The sequence below is a fragment of the Staurois parvus genome, unplaced genomic scaffold (genome assembly GCF_062004578.1).
Source record: "Staurois parvus isolate SC_StPar_1 unplaced genomic scaffold, SC_StPar_1.0 ptg003837l, whole genome shotgun sequence".
Classification (NCBI taxonomy): domain Eukaryota; kingdom Metazoa; phylum Chordata; class Amphibia; order Anura; family Ranidae; genus Staurois; species Staurois parvus.
The window spans coordinates 35,361-57,035 of record NW_028321632.1 but is presented as its reverse complement, the minus strand read 5'-3'; the positions used below and the strand labels follow the sequence as shown (position 1 = coordinate 57,035).

The 21,675-nt window shown below is 45.3% G+C and overlaps 1 pseudogene across 1 annotated transcript in view; it reads right to left on the bottom strand.

The window, feature by feature from the left end:
* Nucleotides 1-6: 6 nt before the first annotated feature.
* LOC149427359 (importin subunit alpha-5-like) overlaps nt 7-21,675 on the bottom strand; it is a 52,863-nt pseudogene continuing 31,194 nt past the window's right edge. The window contains exons 8-10 of the transcript XR_016311317.1: nt 7,699-7,777; nt 3,744-3,869; nt 7-1,107 (exon numbers count right to left, since the gene is read on the bottom strand). The product of XR_016311317.1 is annotated as an importin subunit alpha-5-like (transcript). The remainder of the gene's footprint in view (nt 1,108-3,743; nt 3,870-7,698; nt 7,778-21,675) is intronic.

Here is a 21,675-nt window from a genome sequence, read left to right as displayed (position 1 = left end):
TGAGCGGCAGCTCTGTGTGTGCTGGCTCGGGAGTGTGCCAGCTTAAAGTGCCCCCAGAGCTGCTTGCTCTGGGGGCACTCAGCAGGAGGGAGGGGCCAGGAGCGCTAGCAGGTGACCCGAGAAGTGGAGGATCCGGGCTGCTCTGTGCAAAACCACTGCACACAGTAGGTAAGGATGACATGTTTGTTATTTACAAAAAAAAAAAAAAAAGCGACTTCAATATGACTTTAGGTGTTTGCGTCCTCCTGGTCTGTTTTTCACAGTAATCCAGAACCTGTGCCTTCTATTTGTGTGCTCAGCACTGCATTATAATTTGTAGGATAAAAGGATACAGTGTAGCATCTACTATATATCTGGGTAATAATCCAACAAGATGTGTGTAGCGAAGAACCAGAAACCCTTTTTCTACCTTGTATACATAGCTGGTCCTGTCGTGGGTACAGGCTCCGCCCAGCACGTTGGGCATACCACCACGTTGGGCCAGTGTACCATAGGAACGGACCACAGCCCGGGACCTATGTAGCACCCACTTGTACAATCTACCAAGACGAGCGTCAGACACCAGATACAATGCCCAAAGCAAATACTACGGCTTGGTTCTGTTGTTGCAAAACGTGGCACGGTTCCGATAATGCACATGGGGGATAACCGATCTGAAAACTGCTAGTGAGCCATAGAGCGATAAGCAGTCAGATATTGATCTGTATTAGCAAAAGAAGGGAAACTGATCACTATACAAAAAAAAAAATTAGGGTCCAAGAGAAGCAGGGGTCCATCAGCTAAGGACACTAGCAAAAAGTGGGTGGAGTTAATGGGAACACTTGGGGAGAGGAGGAGGAGAAGTTGAAGGCGGAATCATAAAACATAGGTCTAAAATTGCACCTCTGAGTCCTGTACACACAGGATGATGAATCTACAGACTGTGAGGGGTACAGCACCACAAGAGAGGAATTTGAACCCACTGCAGGTAACACTTACTTGATCTGCTCTGCTGAGCCCCCGGAAGTGGCGTTTGTGATGGCCCACGCAGCCTCCTTCCTTGTTCTGAACTCCCGCTGTCTGTAAGATGTTAATGAGAGCCGGGAATATGTCGGCGTCGATCACCGTCTGTAAGAAAACAATACAAATTTACGCCAGGCTTCCCTCACCCTTTAACTCCTCCAGAGGATTCCCCCTCCCCCCAATGATGGGGCACAATTCCTCCAATGACACCAACAACGGGGCCAGATGATGGGGCACAATTCCTCCCAATGACACCAACAATGGGGCCCAACGATGGGACACAATTCCTCCCAATGACACCAACAACCAGGGGTGTATTTACCACAAGGCAAACAAGGCACTTGCCTAAGGCGGCATTTTTCAGGGGGGCAGCACCTCCCCAAGAAGAAGGGATGGAAGAAAGGACGCACACCATGGGAACCAGGTGGGATCCGAGAGAGCTGTGGGCTGCTTTATGGTGTACATAGAGCCTGACTCTCATTCCCGGGGATGTCCGGAGCTGTGAAGATGACTGTGTCTCTATTGCTGGAGGGGGTTAGTGGAAGGATCTCCTAGGTGGGGGGCAGGGGTGTTGTTGGTCAATGTCAGGCTCTTTCCGTGGGAGGGGAAGGGGGGTGGTGTTGGTTCGTGTCCGTAGGGGCAGACGATCTTTGTGTTGCCTAGGGCAGCACAAAACCTAAATACACCGCTGCCAAAACGGGGCCCAATGATGGGGCCCAATTCCTCCGAATGACACCAACAATGGGGCCCAATGATGGGGCCCAATTCCTCCCAATGACACCAACAATGGGGCCCAATTCCTCCCAATGACACCAACAATGGGGCCCAATGATGGGGCCCAATTCCTCCGAATGACACCAACAATGGGGCCCAATGATGGGGCCCAATTCCTCCCAATGACACCAACAATGGGGCCCAATTCCTCCCAATGACACCAACAACGGGCCCAATGATGGGGCACAATTCCTCCCAATGACACCAACAACGGGGCCCAATGATGGGGCACAATTCCTCCCAATGACACCAAGCACGGGGCTCAATGATGGGGCACAATTCCTCCCAATGACACCAACAACGGGGCCCAATGATGGGGCACAATTCCTCCCAATGAAACCAACAACGGGGCCCAATGATGGGGCACAATTCCTCCCAATGAAACCAACAACGGGGCCCAATGATGGGGCACAATTCCTCCAATGACACCAACAACGGGGCTCAATGATGGGGCACAATTCTCCCAATGACACCAACAATGGGGCCTAATTCATCCAATGACACCAACAATGAGGCCCAAGATGGGGCACAATCCTCCCAATGACACCAACAATGGAGCCCAATGATGGGGTACAATTCCTCCCAATGACACCAACAATTGGGCACATTTCCTCCCAATGACACCAACAATGGGGCCTAATGATGGGGCACAATTCCTCCCAATGACACCAACAACGGAGCCCAATGATGGAGCACAATTCCTCCCAATGACACCAATAACGGAGCCCAATGATGGGGCACAATTCCTCCCAATGACACCAACAACAGGAGCCCAATGATGGGGCACAATTCCTCCCAATGACACCAACAACGGAGCCCAATGATGGGGCACAATTCCTCCCAATGACACCAACAATGGGGCTCAATGATGGGGCACAATTCCTCCCAATGACACCAATAATGGAGCCCAATGATGGGGCACAATTCCTCCCAATGACACCAACAACGGAGCCCAATGATGGGGCACAATTCCTCCCAATGACACCAACAATGGAGCCCAATTCCTCCCAATGACACCAACAATGGGGCACTATTCCCTCCCCTGACATCAAAGATGGGGGATTTTTTTCCCTACTGACGTTGGGACCTTTTCTACTCCCAATGGCCACAGTCCAGCCCCCCCTAAAAGCTGAAAGACAGTAAACTAGCCCTCTGCTTGGAAAGTGTGGAGACCCCTGCTATACACGGTCACTGTACTAATGATACTGGCTGGGAAGGGGTTAACATGTAGGGGAGAACAAGGGCTAACCCTCGGTTCATACCTACGCATTTTCCACAGCGTTTTTAACATGAATTCCTATGGGACACGTTCACATCTCGGAGTTTTCACTCTTTGCGTTTTTTGGGTATATAGGGACTTTTTTTGAACGCAAAAAAGTTGCTGTTTTGGGTCTACAGACTTCAATGGAAACGCTGCAGAAAAACATGTGCTGCACTTTTGATGCGCTTTAATCTGCCTAGCAACAAGAAAAAAAAAAGAAAAAATGCAAAACGCATCAAAAACACGTCAAAAACGCACCGCAGAAACGGATCAAACGCAAGCTGCATAGGTGTGAACCGAGCCTAACAAGTGTAATATGTGCTGATTTCTCAAAGCAATTTTTCTTTTTTCCTTGCATAGAATAGAAAAAACCCAGCAAGATCACCTTTCCCTGTATAGAGCGCTGTGATCTCTCCCAACACAGAGCTCTCTTCTGTGAATCATGGAGCCGATCAGAGTGTCCTGGCGATCAATCATGGGCCGGGACCCACCGATCGGCTTGTGCTGTAACAAATCACAGCACAGGCAGACGGCGGCGGGCACCCGCGCCCTACCTGTACCAGATACGTGATCCAGCGCAGAGCTGCCGCCGCGCCGCAGTGCGGGGAAGTTGCTAAGCGGTTCATTAGCATGATAGAAGAATGTGGAAGGTCGGCTCCATACTGCGCCACGTCTGATAAACAACCTGAGCGCCCCTTCAGCTCACCTGGATCTGCGCCCTGTTGCCTGCGGTGATGTTGGATATCGTCCAGCAAGCCTCCTTCTTTATGGACTCTTTGGGGCTGCTGAGAAGGTGCAGCAAACTCTGCAATGCCGAGCAATTCAGAATCACCTGAAGAACCAGAGAAAAAGAAATGTGTCGTCATTTACTTATTTTATTACAGGTACTTATATAGTGCTGTCAGTGTACGCAGCGCTTTACGTATATATTGTACATTCACATCAGAGCCTAAGGCAGGGTCCGGGGAGAGCGGATAGAGTGAATGCGGGGTCCGGGGAGAGGGGATATAGTGAATGCGGGGTCCGGGGAGAGCGGATAGAGTGAATGCGGGGTCCGGGGAGAGCGGATAGAGTGAATGCGGGGTCCGGGGAGAGCGGATAGAGTGAATGCGGGGTCCGGGGAGAGGGGATATAGTGAATGCGGGGTCCGGGGAGAGCGGATATAGTGAATGCGGGGTCCGGGGAGAGGGGATATAGTGAATGCGGGGTCCGGGGAGAGCGGATATAGTGAATGCGGGGTCCGGGGAGAGCGGATATAGTGAATGCGGGGTCCGGGGAGAGCGGATATAGTGAATGCGGGGTCCGGGGAGAGCGGATATAGTGAATGCGCGGTCCGGGGAGGGCGGATATAGTGAATGCGCGGTCCGGGGAGGGCGGATATAGTGAATGCGGGGTCCGGGGAGGGCGGATATAGTGAATGCGGGGTCCGGGGAGGGCGGATATAGTGAATGCGGGGTCCGGGGAGAGGGGATATAGGGAATGCGGGGTCCGGGGAGAGCGGATATAGCGAATGCGGGGTCCGGGGAGAGCGGATATAGCGAATGCGGGGTCCGGGGAGAGCGGATATAGCGAATGCGGGGTCCGGGGAGAGCGGATATAGCGAATGAGGGGTCCGGGGAGGGCGGATATAGCGAATGAGGGGTCCGGGGAGGGCGGATATAGCGAATGCGGGGTCCGGGGAGGGCGGATATAGGGAATGCGGGGTCCGGGGAGGGCGGATATAGCGAATGCGGGGTCCGGGGAGGGCGGATATAGCGAATGCGGGGTCCGGGGAGGGCGGATATAGCGAATGCGGGGTCCGGGGAGGGCGGATATAGCGAATGCGGGGTCCGGGGAGGGCGGATATAGCGAATGCGGGGTCCGGGGAGGGCGGATATAGCGAATGCGGGGTCCGGGGAGGGCGGATATAGCGAATGCGGGGTCCGGGGAGGGCGGATATAGCGAATGCGGGGTCCGGGGAGGGCGGATATAGCGAATGCGGGGTCCGGGGAGGGCGGATATAGCGAATGCGGGGTCCGGGGAGGGCGGATATAGCGAATGCGGGGTCCGGGGAGAGCGGATATAGCAAATGCGGGGTCCGGGGAGAGCGGATATAGCGAATGCGGGGTCCGGGGAGAGCGGATATAGCGAATGCGGGGTCCGGGGAGAGCGGATATAGCGAATGCGGGGTCCGGGGAGAGCGGATATAGCGAATGCGGGGTCCGGGGAGGGCGGATATAACGAATGCGGGGTCCGGGGAGGGCGGATATAGCGAATGCGGGGTCCGGGGAGGGCGGATATAGCGAATGTGGGGTCCGGGGGGGGCGGATATAGCGAATGCGGGGTCCGGGGAGAGCGGATATAGCGAATGCGGGGTCCGGGGAGAGCGGATATAGGGAATGCGGGGTCCGGGGAGGGCGGATATAGCGAATGCGGGGTCCGGGGAGGGCGGATATAGCGAATGCGGGGTCCGGGGAGGGCGGATATAGCGAATGCGGGGTCCGGGGAGAGCGGATATAGGGAATGCGGGGTCCGGGGAGGGCGGATATAGGGAATGTGGGGTCCAGGGAGGGCGGATATAGCGAATGCGGGGTCCGGGGAGGGCGGATATAGCGAATGCGGGGTCCGGGGAGAGCGGATATAGTGAATGCAGGGTCCGGGGAGAGCGGATATAGCGAATGCGGGGTCCGAGGAGAGCGGATATAGTGAATGCGGGGTCCGGGGAGAGCGGATATAGTGAATGCGGGGTCCGAGGAGAGCGGATAAAGTGAATGCGGGGTCCGGGGAGAGCGGATATAGTGAATGCGGGGTCCGAGGAGAGCGGATAAAGTGAATGCGGGGTCTGCCCACCACTGACTTCAAAGCAAACCGCCTCACATTGGATTCAATGCAAAATTGCCTCCCTTTGACATCAATGCAAATTCGGCACCCATTGACTTCAATGCAAAATCGCATCTCAATAGCAATCCTATGCGAACACTTACCTCTGCATACCACTCTACTCTATCACTTATGAGTCTGCAATGCACCGCTCAAAATTCATACAGGACCCTTTTTTTTCGTAATGGAGCTCAAAATGCAATGCATGTGAACGGCATCTGTGTGAACCACCTCAACAGGAATACATAATATCTAGCCTGTCATACAAATCTGTGCGTTTGAAAATGCATCCAGAATCACACGTGTGAACCAGGCAGCTCCATTCACAACCGGGCGTTTTGGGATCGCGGCAGAATCACTGCAATTCTGGCCATGATCGCAAAACACAGGTTCAGGTGCCATTATTTGCGAAGGCACTTAAAACACGCTGTGGAGCATAAATAGTTAACTTTGTTTCCTCCATAAAAGATAAACAACTGGCTTACCGGTCACCTGTTTTTAACCACTTGCCCTCCAGAGGCTCCAGCCCATCCTAACTATCCTCTCCCCCCAGCAGTGAAGTTTGTTCAAAAGATAAACCTAGCCTGTAATGCCGCCGACCCCCCCCCCCTCAGAACACTCGGCAATCCTTTGCTCACCTGTTAAATTGTAAATGATCACCTTGTAAAAGAGCCCAGTTTAACCCCTTGCCCTCCGGAGGATATCCCCCCCCCCCCCCTCTGACCAGGCCATTTTTTGCGTTACGGCGCTGCGTTACTGACAATTGCGCGGTCATGCAACGCTGCACCCAAATGAAATTTGCGTCCTCTTTTTCCCCCACAAATAAGAGATTTCTTTGGGTGGTATTTTATCACATGTACTTTTTTTTTATTTTACGCTAAAAAAAAAAAACAAAAAACAATGTTTTTGACTTTTTGCTATTAAAGAGATCCAGGGGAAAAAAAAAAAAAAAAATTGCATTTCGTTATAAATTTAGGCCAAAATGTATTCTGCTCCATGTCTTTGCTATACAAAAAAAATCCCGATACGTGTAAATGAATTGGTGTACGTGAAAGTTATAGTGTCTACAAATGGCGGTATATATACTGGGAGTTTTACTAGTAATAGCGGCGATCAGCGACTTATAGCGGGACTGCGGCGGGCATTCTGACGCTGGGGGGGAACTGACTTGGTGTCACTGACATCCCCAGTGACACCAATACAGTGATCAGTGCTAATAAAAAGCACTGAGACTGTACTAATGGCACTGGGCAGGAAGGGGTTAACATCTGGGGCGATCAAAGGGTTAACTGTGTGCTGTTTTACTGTAAGCTGTGTGTGCTTCACTGTAAGCACACTGTTTTGCATGGCTCTGCGCAGCAGAGCCATGCAAAACAGTGTGCAGGAGCTGACAGGGGAGAGAACTATATTGTTTACTTACAGTCCTCTCCCTCCGTCAAAAATGCTCCGCGATTACTGGGTGCTGGTGAGTAATCACCGACCTGGTGATTGACAGCCGAGGTCACTCACCCCCTACCCAGAAATGTAAAATCATATATACGTGTGTGTGTATGTGTGTGTGTGTGTGATTTTGCGCACCCCTGCCACCTCGTTGCTGTATATCGGCTATAGGGCGCCGGGAAAACGGTTAATGTCGGGAAAATCGGTGTGTGTTATTTTTCAACAGTCGGAAGCAATCTTTGCTGCCCCACCACACGGGCCAACTGTCCCGAGTGATATTTCATCAGGCGAGCTATCACCAGTACAAGAATACATCACAAAAGATCTGATTGGTAAACCCGAGTCTGCGATCGATTGCCCACCTGTGTCTGCACATCATCTCCGGTCACAATGTTCCCAACAGCTCTCAACGCCGGTGACACCACTTTGTAATCGCTGTGCCTGAAAACACATCAAATGTTAAAGTGTTTCTCTAACCAAATCAAATACTGAAATGTGCCCGGCATACATCGCCTCTTATAAACAACGATGTCATGGCGATAATTTACCTCCTTTCATAATAATTAATAATTACCCGTTCATACTGACAGTTAGTATTTGTGTTCAATTTCCAGTAGAGGACCAACAATGCTTTATGTCAGGGGTCTCCAAACTTTCTAAACAAAGGGCCAGTTTACTGCCCTTCAAACTTTAGGGGGGCCGGACTGTGGCCAGTGGGAGAAGAAAATGTCCTGTCGTCAGTGGGGGGAATAGTGCCCCATCATTGGTGTCAGTGGGGGGAATAGTGCCCCATCATTGGTGTCAGTGGGAGGAATAGTGCCCCATCATTGGTGTCAGTGGGAGGAATAGTGCCCATCATTGGTGTCAGTGGGAGGAATAGTGTCCCATCATTGGTATCAGTGGGAGGAATAGTGCCCCATCATTGGGAGGAATAGTGCCCCATCACTGGTGTCAGTGGGAGGAATAGTGCCCCATCGTTAGTAGCAATGGGAGGAATAGTGCCCCATCATTGGTATCAGTGGGAGGAATAGTGCCCCATCATTGGTGTCAGTGGGAGGAATAGTTGTTGTGGACCTTTTGAATTATGTCTCAAAAATATGACTTTATCAAGACATAATATTATATGGCAAACAGCTCAGTATAGCCGGATGCTAGAAGTTAATTTTGTCTTGGTTGAACCATCAAGGATTCTAGTTAAGAAATGGAGAAGGGGGGAAGTGAGACTTTTCCAAGACAATAAGACTGTTTGAACTGTCAACAAGGACTATTTGTATATTGAGGTTGAGAAGAATGCAGATACAGAAAGTCAAACAAATAGCCAGATAGGACTTCGACTTTCAAACATTTTAACAATAATGAGACGGGAACTCAACTGGTTGAAAGCTTAACCAAAACGTGCAGAGTGTGATGAACCAACAGACCTCTGAAATATACTATTGTTCACCAAGGGTGAAAGCATTAACAGTTGTTTACCATGAGTCCAACACAAGGGCCAGGCAAACAGAAAGTTTTTTTTTCTACACAGAGAAAATGTTGATTCTAAAACAAAGGGGTGAAATTTAGGACATTTAAGTCTAAAAGTTGACTGTATATAAAGTCTAAGAGTTGACTGTATATAATTACAAAAATATATTACAAAAACATATTATAAATGAGATGTTATGGATTTTACACACCACTAAATATTCAGAAATGGGAACTATATATCACTAACTTGAGTATTGAGATGATGGGAAGTAAGATGTATTATAAACTAGCATTAGTTACATGTCTTATCAGGAAACAAACAGGATGGTATTTCAAGAAGGAATAACTGAATATACACCTATATTCCATGGTCCCTATTTAGAATATCATAGGTATGATCACTTATATCTGGAAAAAGACGTATATTTGATTCCTGAAATTACCTTAAGATTCCACCCAAGGTATGAGTCATCTCAAATACTCAAATTGTTCTGTGATACATGACCGCCACCTGGCGGGCAGGTGAGAAATAGCTTATGTACACACATTTCTCAACTAGCCAATCAGGAAGCCTGGTGGGAAGGTATCTTAGAACAATGGATTAGTGGATATAAAAGCCTTTGTACCTTTAACAAAAAAAAAGATCATCAAGAAAAAGCTCAAGAAGAGACCTCATCACAAGAAGACCCTGACATCTGAAGAAGATCTCTGCTGAATAACTACTCTTTCATACTTTCAAACCTCCTAAAACTTTAACTAAATTTCTAAACCTCTAACCTTATAACTTCCTACATTCTCCCCTACTGAATATCTATCACTGGCCCTATAATATCAGTCTAAAGGCGTTCCACTACCAGCTAAATCCACGGGAGAGTTGCCTAGTCTGAATTCCGGGTGTGGTGAGATGTTTATTTGATTTTGTATTACCTATTTTCTCTGTTGTGTGGAATCATAAAATTACCTCAGTGTATCACAACAATATTGGGTAGTTAGATATATGTAGAGAGATCCTGTTTTACTGTTAAAAAATTGTTTATTGCCATATTATAATTTTTTTATATTTCATAATTTATTGAATATTAATAACCAGAGTATCATATATCAAGGGCTTCCTTCTTGCAATCCTATGGCCACGGCTTGTGAGAATATAACCTTTGAGATATTCGAAATTATTAATTATTAATAAATTTAATAAATTATCATATCATTTAAAAATTGTGATATGATGTAATTAGTTAGAAACCTTATTATTGTGTCTTACATTGGTAGGATATATTTTTGATTGTGTGTACCAATGTTCATTTATCACCAGTCTTTTGCGTTTTGTGTTAATATATATATAATTTTTGTACATAAATAAATTTTTATATTTATCTATTATAAGGCAAATTTTGTGTGTATGGTACGAAATCATATTGGCTAAAAGAATTCAAGGTATAATAATAAGTGGTGATCAAATTATCAAGGTGTCCAAATTATTGGTTTACTAAATATTTGCCGTATTTTAACGGCTGGAGGCACTGTAATATTTCATCTAAGGGAAAGGGACACGCCCTTTATAAATAATATATATCCTTACATAAACCACCACAGGATAAATTTGGAGGCACTGCTGAGATCCATAGAAATCGTACCATAACACAAAACGCACTGGTGATTGTATATTTGTACACTTTGTCAAACATATATTTTATATCAAAATGGCATCCAGTAATCACGGATCCACCTCTTCCAAGCATAACGAGGAAAATATGGCGGCTCAAGGCATTGAGCAGGAAGTTATGAAGCCAGCTCGGAAAGCTGCCGGTGCTTGGCAGAAGTATGTTGAATGTGAAGTAATAGATTATCTCCGCAAGAGATTAGGTCTGGGGGATAGCAATAAGGAATTTGTGGATGAAGAGAAAAAGCAGGCTATGAGCACCTTTGAGGACCTGTTCAACCAAAAGGGCCAGGTTGTTGGGTTTTTAATAGCATTTGCTGGAGCAGAAAGTGATAGAAGCCGTGACAGACTTCTCCTAGAAGCTTGGCCCATGTTATGGTTCATGACCGCTGGAGCTGCCCAGCGGACCATGACTCTAAGGGAAGAGTTGTCAGAGGCCCGCCTCTTGTTAGAAAGCAAAAATCAGGACATTGAGTCTTTGAAAGGGAAGCTTGGTCATGCCGGTATTCGTTTAGACGAATCCGAGAAACATTATGATAGATTGGTCGGAGACTTTCGAAGTGCTCAGGACCTGTATGAAAGAAACTTTCAGGAATTAAAACAACTTCAAGAGAAGTATCAGGACTTAAAAGATGAGGTGAAGTACTTCAGATCAGAGAGGTTATCTCCTGTTAAAATTAAAGTTCACCCAGGGGATAAGCATGACCAGTCAGAACTTACCTTGATAAAATCTGAGCAGAAAACTCTGGAGGAGCAGATTATAAGGTTGACGGCCCAAATAAATTCTGGGGTCCAAAGACGGACCAACCCAGTCAAGCCAGAGGCTGATGAGCGGAGATACCCGCATCACAGCGAAGTATCTGATAGTGAGTCAGGGTCAGAATATAGGTCACCTCCTAAGCTTTCAAGATACACTCCAGAGCGCTCTGAAGAAAAATATGAGGTTTCATATAGGCAGGAAGGGAAATCCCAGGGATCATTCAGGAGATATGACACCCCAAAGGTCATTAAGTTCCTGAAGGACACTGTTCCTATGTTTTCTAAGAAAGGGTCCCTTGAGATCACCGAACACATGAAAACATATGAACAGACGTTAGAGATTCTGGGCATTAGAGATGACCACACCAAAATAGAATTGCTGCCATGGGTGTTTGAAGAGAAATACCGGCAATTCTTTGAGACCTTGAGGGCCTATTCCAATCAGTCCTGGAGAGAGGTTAAACATAAGTGCCACATGGAATTTGGGCCTTATAAAACTGTAACCTCTGCCAAGGCTGCGGCCTACAATTTAAAGTGTGGTCCTCACCAAAGCCCTGCAGAATTTCTGGCTGTCCTCAGAAATGCCTATTTCCTGGCTGAAAAGGATCCCAATCCTAACCAGCCAGAATTCAAGACCCTATTCTATGAAGCATTACCTGCTTACATAAAATTGGGACTTGCAAAGGATTACAGAAAAGGACGCTCTCTTGATTGGTTGGTGAGAGAGAGCGACTATTTATTCTCGATCCAACAGTCCAGTGAGGGCGGGATAAAAAGAGAACCTAAAAATAGCCCCAAGATAGTAGCAGCCACTACCGTTTCCCCTCCAAATCCAAATTTGCAGGCAGAGAAGAAATCATATGCGGAAGTAGTCCGTGGGGGTAAAACCAATGGTTCCCCTAGATTTGTACCTCAAACCCAGCAAGTGAAGGAGGTCCATAACTTTGCACCCCAAAACCAGTGGGTGAGAAAGGATAGACAAAAGCCAGGAAACTACGGTAGTGGAAGTGAGAAGAATAAAAAGTATGGTAAGGGCCAGTATAGTGATGAGAATCAAAGGAGTCAATGGTATCCTCGGAGGTTCTATTATCCTCGCCAAAACCAACATGGGAATTTTTATGGGAACCCCAATTTCAACAGGAACCATAATTACAATAAGAATCCCAATTTTAATAAAAACTCCGACTTCCAAAGATTTCCTCCACGCCAAGAACACCCTCAGGCTCAAAGGGGGGATACAGTACCCCAGGCTCCCTTTAATAACAGGGAGACCCCAAAACCTCAGAGAGAACAATGGCGTCGGGATCAGAGCAGTAGTTCTGACTCTGAGTCTCATTACCAGTCTCGTCCAAAATACAAGCGCAAGTATAGGAAAAGGGAGAATCAACAGAATGACTCCTCTGAGCGTATTGGACAAATAGAGGCACAGGTCAGCAAAATGGCTGAACAAATGGACAGGCTTGTCACTCAATTTCCATCCAATCCTTTTTTAGGAGCAGCTCCTGTGACCAACCAAGGGTCACAGAATTAATAGGCAACCAAGCCTTAAACCAACAGGGGAGAACACTGAGTCAAATGACAGGAGATGTGTGTACCGTCCCTGACACGCCTACTAATAGAGAATCTAGTTCTCAGGCAAAGGGGGACCAGTTGTTGGTTATTAATGATTCTCCTGCTTTTCAGTGTCCATCTATTGCCCCTAATATAGTCGCGGCATCGGAAGTCGTCGGGATTGACAAGCCAGACGGAGCACCAACTTCTAGTTGTGCTTCTGTCTTGAGACAGTCCAAGAATCCCACCAGGGAGGATAAGGGTAATGTGTCCACCACATGCGGTGAGATAAGAGCTAGTCATATGTTATTGAAGGGCCCACAGATCTTCAACCACACTAATTTCATGTGTGAGCTGACTGAATCTGATGGGAGATATTATGCCACAGTACAGGTGCAGGATGCCAGTGATCTTTCGATTGTCGGTTTAATAGACACTGGATCCCAAGCAACCATCATGTCACAGGAACATTTTGATAAAGTGGCGAATGTCATGCCCACCAAGCCGAGACTTAAAAGCTTTGACAGCTCATTGATTGGTGTAGGTGGAGACCCGTTACAAGTCATGGGTACCGCCTGGCTTAAACTGAAACTGGGTAATAAGGAACTGAGACACCCCATCATCATTGCCAGCATCTCCCGGCACCACATGATAATTGGGATGGACTTCCTAAAAAGGCTGAACACCATAGTTGACTGTGTGAACCAAGTACTGTGGTCACAGGTAAATACCCCGATTAAATATGGGAAACTTAAAACTCCCCATTCCCGACAACACTGCCACCTGGTGGAAGAAAGGCCTGGATCATTAGAAATCCATTTCAGGAACAGCCAACTTCCTGATGTAACGGTTATCAAACCTGATGACCATAACCCTATCAGAAGAGATGAGGAACACATTTTTAGAATTCCCCAAGAGAAAATAAAAGATATTTCCCTCCAAGATGACATCCTTACGATATCTTTTCATCAGGAGGATAAACCAAGAAAAGGGGGAGATCATACCCAATTCTTGACAGGTATTGAAAGGGTTAACAGCGACTTGTTTATCCCCATCCGGATAGATGGTCTTAATAGGTCAAAATATGCCAAACTAGATTTGAGACAGGAACACAGCTTTGTAAGCCATGGGTTGATAAAACACCTGACCGAAATGGAAATGATCCGTTTCTCCACACCTCAGCGTCATTGGATTTCAGACTCCCTTGATGACTCTGATGATCACAATTCAATGGCTAGGTGTCTCTTAAACGTCACTGTAGGAAACAAAACAGCCACCCATGTGTTCCTAGTCTTGGATAATCCCCAAACTAAAATTTATTTTGGCAACGATATATTACATCGCTTTGCAATGCAAGTCGACCTAATTAATGACTGTTTATGGAGTCGACTAAAGGGGGACCCCGAAAAATACCAAAATCTGGACTTAGCTTTAAAATCCCAGCAACAGATGCCTTATGCTGTTGAAGTCCAGGTAGCCCAAAAGATTACAATTCCTAAGGGCATAAATAACTTCATACTCCCCATCCAAGTTAAAAAGGGACATAGACTGAAGGGGTCAGATGCATTAGTATGCCTCTCCCATAGAGTGCAGGGGGAGGGACTGAACATTACACACACGCCCCTAGTCAACACACATCAATCCCCGATGTACATTTACGTACATAATCTGTCCAATCAGGACATCGTCTTACCCAAAGAGACCCTTATTGGTCTAGCGGTAGAGACTGAATATTATACCTTTGGGGTCACTAACCAGGTGATTGGACTCATCCCCGATGAATATTTGTCGGAGGAACAATTAATTGAACAAACATTCCATTCATTACCAGAGGGTATTTTCACCATAGAGTCCATTTATCCATTCGATTCTAAAGATGGCACCTGTCGAATCGAAGAGACATCAATTGTCTTTGATCACCCAATCAAAGAACAAGAGTACCCCAAAGAACCTGGATGGCAGGAGAGCACACACACACATCACATACCCAATGACCTCACCACAAAACTTGAAGAGGCATATGAGATAGGTCAGCCGGAAAGCTTTCCTGGATTCAAGGAGTTAGTGGAAGAGATGGTGGCCCTCGCCGATGCATGTGCCAATGATCTCGACCGACAATTGCTCCGAGAGCTTCTCCTTGAATTCCAAGAGATCTTTGCCAAGGATTCTTACGATTGTGGGACTACTGACCTACACATCGCTAGGATCCAAACAGATCCAGATGCCCCACCAGTATTTGTAAGACAGTATAGGTTACCATTAGCTTCCTATGAATCTCTAACTGAGATTATCAGGAAGTTACATGAAAGGGGTATAATTCGGCCCATCCACAGCTCCTACAACCACCCGATCCTGGGTATCTTAAAACCCAATGGACAATGGCGTCTGTGCGCTGACCTCCGTCAGCTAAACAAACGTGTGTACATGTCAGGATGGCCTGTCCCATACATAGATCAATGTCTCGCCCAGCTCCAAGGATCCCAAGTTTTCACAGCCTTGGATTGTGCACAGGGGTATTGGACCATAAAGGTGAGTGAGGAAGACCAATACAAACTGGCCTTCAGTTTTGGGAATCGACAATATTGTTGGGTGAGAATGCCTTTCGGATTCATAAATTCCGGACATGAATTTGCTGTGTTCATGCACAAGGCCATGCCAGACGCCTTCGAAAGGGGGACGTTGGCATATGTGGACGATATCCTGATCAAAAGTACTGATATGGCCAAACACATTACAGAACTTCGGCATGTCCTGGGCCAATTAAAAGCAGCAGGAGTTAAACTGTCCTTACAAAAAGCCCAGTGGTGTCGCACGAAGGTAAACTTCCTAGGCCATGAAGTTACTGCTGAAGGTTTGAACCCGCAAAAGAAGAAAGTTGAGGCGGTTCTGAACTGTAAAGTCCCTACTAACCTTAAAGAATTGAGATCATTCCTAGGTATGGTAAACTACTCGCGTAAGTTTATTGATAATTACGCCGAGATAAGCAAGCCACTGCTTCACCTACTGAAGAAGGATGTCGAATGGTCGTGGGGTAAGAAACAGGAAGACGCCATGAAGGAATTAAAGGAACGTCTCACACAAGCCCCGTGTCTCGGATATCCCGAAGGGGGTAAAGATTTCTATCTAGAGACAGGGTTTACGCAGGTAAGTATGAGTTCTGTTCTTTACCAGAAACGTGATGATGTCAGTAAGGTGATTGCCTATGCCAGTAAAACTTTGTCCCCGGTTGAAGTAAAGTTCAGTGACTGTGAAAAAGCTCTATTGTCCACCGTGTGGGCATTACAGAATTTCCGCAGTTACATTCAGGGAGAGAGAATCATTGTTGAAACGGCACACCAGCCTTTACAGTATTTAAAGAGTGAACGTATCAAGGGAGGAAATGTGTCTAATAGCCGCATCACTGCTTGGACTTTGTCTTTGCAAGGGTGGCCTCTTGAAATTCGGTACAAACAGAACAAGGAAAGTCCAGTAGCCCAGGGCCTAGCCGAGCTCCATGATTGTTCCGCAACTACGCCTGCTATGGAGGGCCCGGACACTGACTTTCTGGAAGAACAACTGTTCTCTCCCTACAAGGTTTACGATGAAGAATACTGTAAACAGCTGCCGTGTGTATATGTGGATGGTTGTGCTTTTCATCACAAGGATGGGGAACAGCTCCAACTAGTGGCAGGTATTGGAATCGTTTGGACCCAAGGTGTCACCCCAATTTCTGTGGGATACAAACTTGGACCAAAAAGCAGTCAGGTTGCTGAACTTACTGCAATCCTTAGAGCAGTTGAGATGGCTATAGAGTTCAACATTAAAGAGTGTGCCATCATAACCGATTCCAATTATGTCAGGAATAGTTTTGTGGAGTATTTCCCTAGGTGGAAGCGAAACAACATGAACAAGAGTAATCACAAACCCGTGAAACATGGTAAGCTCTTTTGTCACATCGATGAACTGGTAAGGTCCAATGATCTCACCCTGCACTTCAAGAAGACCAAAGGCCACTCCAAGGTTCTAGGTGCCGAGAAAGAAGGGAACGATCTGGCCGATTCTCTAGCCAAGGAAGGGGCAATCACCGGTGAACTGTTAGACATTGACCAATTTTTAGGTACCGTACAGGTTGAAGCTGTCACCAGGCAACAGGCCAGAACAGCTGGTGATCCGAATGCATTACAGTGGAGTCACGATTCTCCTAGTGAGGATTTAATTACTGCCCAAAAAGAAGACCCAATAATTGGCTTATTTTATAGTCATATAGAAGATCCCAACCAAAATCCCATAAATAAGGAAGTATGTAGTGGGAAGGAGGATTTACGTATCTTAATGAAATCCAAATCCCAATTCTCTTTATACCAGGGATTGTTGATACGAACCTCAAAGGGTGGCGTACAACAATGGGTCGTCCCACTTAAATTTAGAGGTTTGATGCTACAGCATGCCCATGATGCTCCCACTTCCGGTCATCGTGGAGAAAAGATCACGTATGAGATCCTGCGGGATTATGCCTACTGGCCGCACATGTTACGTGATGTGAAGGAGTACTGCCAAGGTTGCCTAATATGTCCCCAATTTCAACCTACCAAGCCAACTCACAGAGCACCTCTCCAGAAGAGGGGGATATGTATGCCTTGGTCAGACCTTCAGATGGATTTTATTGGGCCCGTAACAAAATCTTCACGAGGAAATCGGTATATGTTAACAGTTACATGTTTATTCACCAAGTATGTCGAATGTATACCAGCACCAAATAATAGCTCCGAGACATGTGCTGCATTGCTAATAAATCATGTATTTTCTCGTTTTGGTCTCCCACAGAGGATAGAGTCTGATAGAGGATCGCACTTCACTAGCGAAGTGATGGCCAAATTGTGGAAAATTTTGGGGGTTAAAAGGAAATTGCATATCGCCTATCGGCCAGCCTCTAGTGGTGGTGTAGAGCGATACAATCAGACCATCGTTAACGTCCTTAAGAAATTTGTTAAGGAAACAGGCAAAGATTGGGATGTCAAACTCCCGCTGGTCCTGATGGCGTTGAGGGCTACTCCGAATACAGTTACAAAAATGTCATCTTTTGAACTGATGACAGGTAGACGGATGGTACTGCCCCAGCACTTATTGTATCGCACTACAGATCAAAATTTGATCAATGCTACCACCACACACCAGTACATAGAGGATTTACGTAAACATCTGCAATATGCTTTTGCCTTTGCCCAGCGAAATTTGGAAAGAGCTGCAACTAGTGCTAAGACATACTATGATCTCAAAACCTCCAAGAAGGAATATGAGATTGGTGACAAGGTCTATCTATACAACTTTGCAAGAGACCAGATCAAGGAACGGAAATTCCTTCCATCTTGGAAAGGTCCGTTCTCTATCATTGATAAAATCTCTCCGGTCGCATATAAATTGCAGGTTACCCGGTATGGTGAAATCAGTGATAGATGGGTGCACATCAACCAATTACGTGCTTGCCATCCAAAGTCTCAATTGCAGTTGTTGGAAGACTAACCCACCAATTCCTATCTGGAGATATTGAGATCATTATTAAATTTCCTTTGAACATATAATCCATCTTTTCCTTACAGGATCCAGTAATATAAATTTATATATATCCAATACTTAAACTGTTCATTTTAATAATTTAGAAAGGAAGGCCCAGACTATGACCAGACCGGCGATCGGAGGTGTCAATGACCGGACCCTAGAAGGAAGCTATAATGTCCTGTGGGAAAGACCAGATGCCAGAGATCGATCCGGAGACGATAACCTGATGTCCCAGGCCACTAAGGGCCAGTCCAGAGGAAAAGACCCGCCTAGGAGACCGTCTAAGAGACCTGTCGTGCGGAGGACCCATGGACCCCAAGGTGGATGTGCCAGGCCAGGCCAGCCTCATCACAAGACCAGGATCGTCATCGGAAGTGTCCATCTAAAGACGCCGAGTCAAGTTGAGGACCAACCAGCATCACCGCTGCCATTTTATTATAAAAAAAAAAAAAATATTTTTTTTATTATTTCATTCACTTCACCAGGAGAAGATGAACGATCACTCTAACCAAAAGTCCCACTCATGTTTTTTCGATACAGACACCCCTCTACACGTGCCTGTACCCCAAAAAAAAAGGGGGATTTGTTGTGGACCTTTTGAATTATGTCTCAAAAATATGACTTTATCAAGACATAATATTATATGGCAAACAGCTCAGTATAGCCGGATGCTAAGAGTTAATTTTGTCTTGGTTGAACCATCAAGGATTCTAGTTAAGAAATGGAGAAGGGGGGAAGTGAGACTTTTCCAAGACAATAAGACTGTTTGAACTGTCAACAAGGACTATTTGTATATTGAGGTTGAGAAGAATGCAGATACAGAAAGTCAAACAAATAGCCAGATAGGACTTCGACTTTCAAACATTTTAACAATAATGAGACGGGAACTCAACTGGTTGAAAGCTTAACCAAAACGTGCAGAGTGTGATGAACCAACAGACCTCTGAAATATACTATTGTTCACCAAGGGTGAAAGCATTAACAGTTGTTTACCATGAGTCCAACACAAGGGCCAGGCAAACAGAAAGTTTTTTTTTCTACACAGAGAAAATGTTGATTCTAAAACAAAGGGGTGAAATTTAGGACATTTAAGTCTAAAAGTTGACTGTATATAAAGTCTAAGAGTTGACTGTATATAATTACAAAAATATATTACAAAAACATATTATAAATGAGATGTTATGGATTTTACACACCACTAAATATTCAGAAATGGGAACTATATATCACTAACTTGAGTATTGAGATGATGGGAAGTAAGATGTATTATAAACTAGCATTAGTTACATGTCTTATCAGGAAACAAACAGGATGGTATTTCAAGAAGGAATAACTGAATATACACCTATATTCCATGGTCCCTATTTAGAATATCATAGGTATGATCACTTATATCTGGAAAAAGACGTATATTTGATTCCTGAAATTACCTTAAGATTCCACCCAAGGTATGAGTCATCTCAAATACTCAAATTGTTCTGTGATACATGACCGCCACCTGGCGGGCAGGTGAGAAATAGCTTATGTACACACATTTCTCAACTAGCCAATCAGGAAGCCTGGTGGGAAGGTATCTTAGAACAATGGATTAGTGGATATAAAAGCCTTTGTACCTTTAACAAAAAAAAAGATCATCAAGAAAAAGCTCAAGAAGAGACCTCATCACAAGAAGACCCTGACATCTGAAGAAGATCTCTGCTGAATAACTACTCTTTCATACTTTCAAACCTCCTAAAACTTTAACTAAATTTCTAAACCTCTAACCTTATAACTTCCTACATTCTCCCCTACTGAATATCTATCACTGGCCCTATAATATCAGTCTAAAGGCGTTCCACTACCAGCTAAATCCACGGGAGAGTTGCCTAGTCTGAATTCCGGGTGTGGTGAGATGTTTATTTGATTTTGTATTACCTATTTTCTCTGTTGTGTGGAATCATAAAATTACCTCAGTGTATCACAACAATATTGGGTAGTTAGATATATGTAGAGAGATCCTGTTTTACTGTTAAAAAATTGTTTATTGCCATATTATAATTTTTTTATATTTCATAATTTATTGAATATTAATAACCAGAGTATCATATATCAAGGGCTTCCTTCTTGCAATCCTATGGCCACGGCTTGTGAGAATATAACCTTTGAGATATTCGAAATTATTAATTATTAATAAATTTAATAAATTATCATATCATTTAAAAATTGTGATATGATGTAATTAGTTAGAAACCTTATTATTGTGTCTTACATTGGTAGGATATATTTTTGATTGTGTGTACCAATGTTCATTTATCACCAGTCTTTTGCGTTTTGTGTTAATATATATATAATTTTTGTACATAAATAAATTTTTATATTTATCTATTATAAGGCAAATTTTGTGTGTATGGTACGAAATCATATTGGCTAAAAGAATTCAAGGTATAATAATAAGTGGTGATCAAATTATCAAGGTGTCCAAATTATTGGTTTACTAAATATTTGCCGTATTTTAACGGCTGGAGGCACTGTAATATTTCATCTAAGGGAAAGGGACACGCCCTTTATAAATAATATATATCCTTACATAAACCACCACATAGTGCCCCATCATTGGTGTCAGTGGGTAGAATAGTGCCCCATCATTGGTGTCAGTGGGAGGAATAGTGCCCCATCATTGGTGTCATAAGGAGGAATAGTGCCCCATCATTGGTGTCAGTGGGAGGAATAGTGCCCCATCATTGGTGTCAGTGGGAGGAATAGTGCCCCATCATTGGTATCAGTGGAAGGAATAGTGCCCCATCATTGGTGTCAGTGGGAGGAATAGTGCCCCATCATTGGTGTCAGTGGGAGGAATAGTGTCCCATCATTGGTGTCAGTGAGATAAATAGTGCCCCATCATTGGTGTCAGTGGGAGGAATAGTGCCCCATCATTGGTGTCATAAGGAGGAATAGTGCCCCATCATCGGTGTCAGTGGGAGGAATAGTGTCCCATCATTGGTGTCAGTGGGAGGAATAGTGCCCCATCATTGGTGTCAGTGGGAGGAATAGTGCCCCATCATTGGTGTCAGTGGGAGGAATAGTGCCCCATCATTGGGAATTGGGATCATATATGTGTAAAAATGGATTTTTCAGTTTACCAAATGGAAATTGTATCTATCAAAAGGCATCATTTATTCTTTTAAAGTGTGAGTGAAATATGAAATTTTTTTTTTCATTAAAGGCTTTATACAGTATTATACTATTAGACTCCCCCCCCCCCCCCCTTCTTTTTTTGCATCTATCATCCATCCATGAGCGAACGTTTGCAGAGTACCAGGGAAGGATTGCTGGGGGTCGTTTGAAAGGATTTGTGTCCGTTTGAGCTTGCATTCGATTATTTAAATGT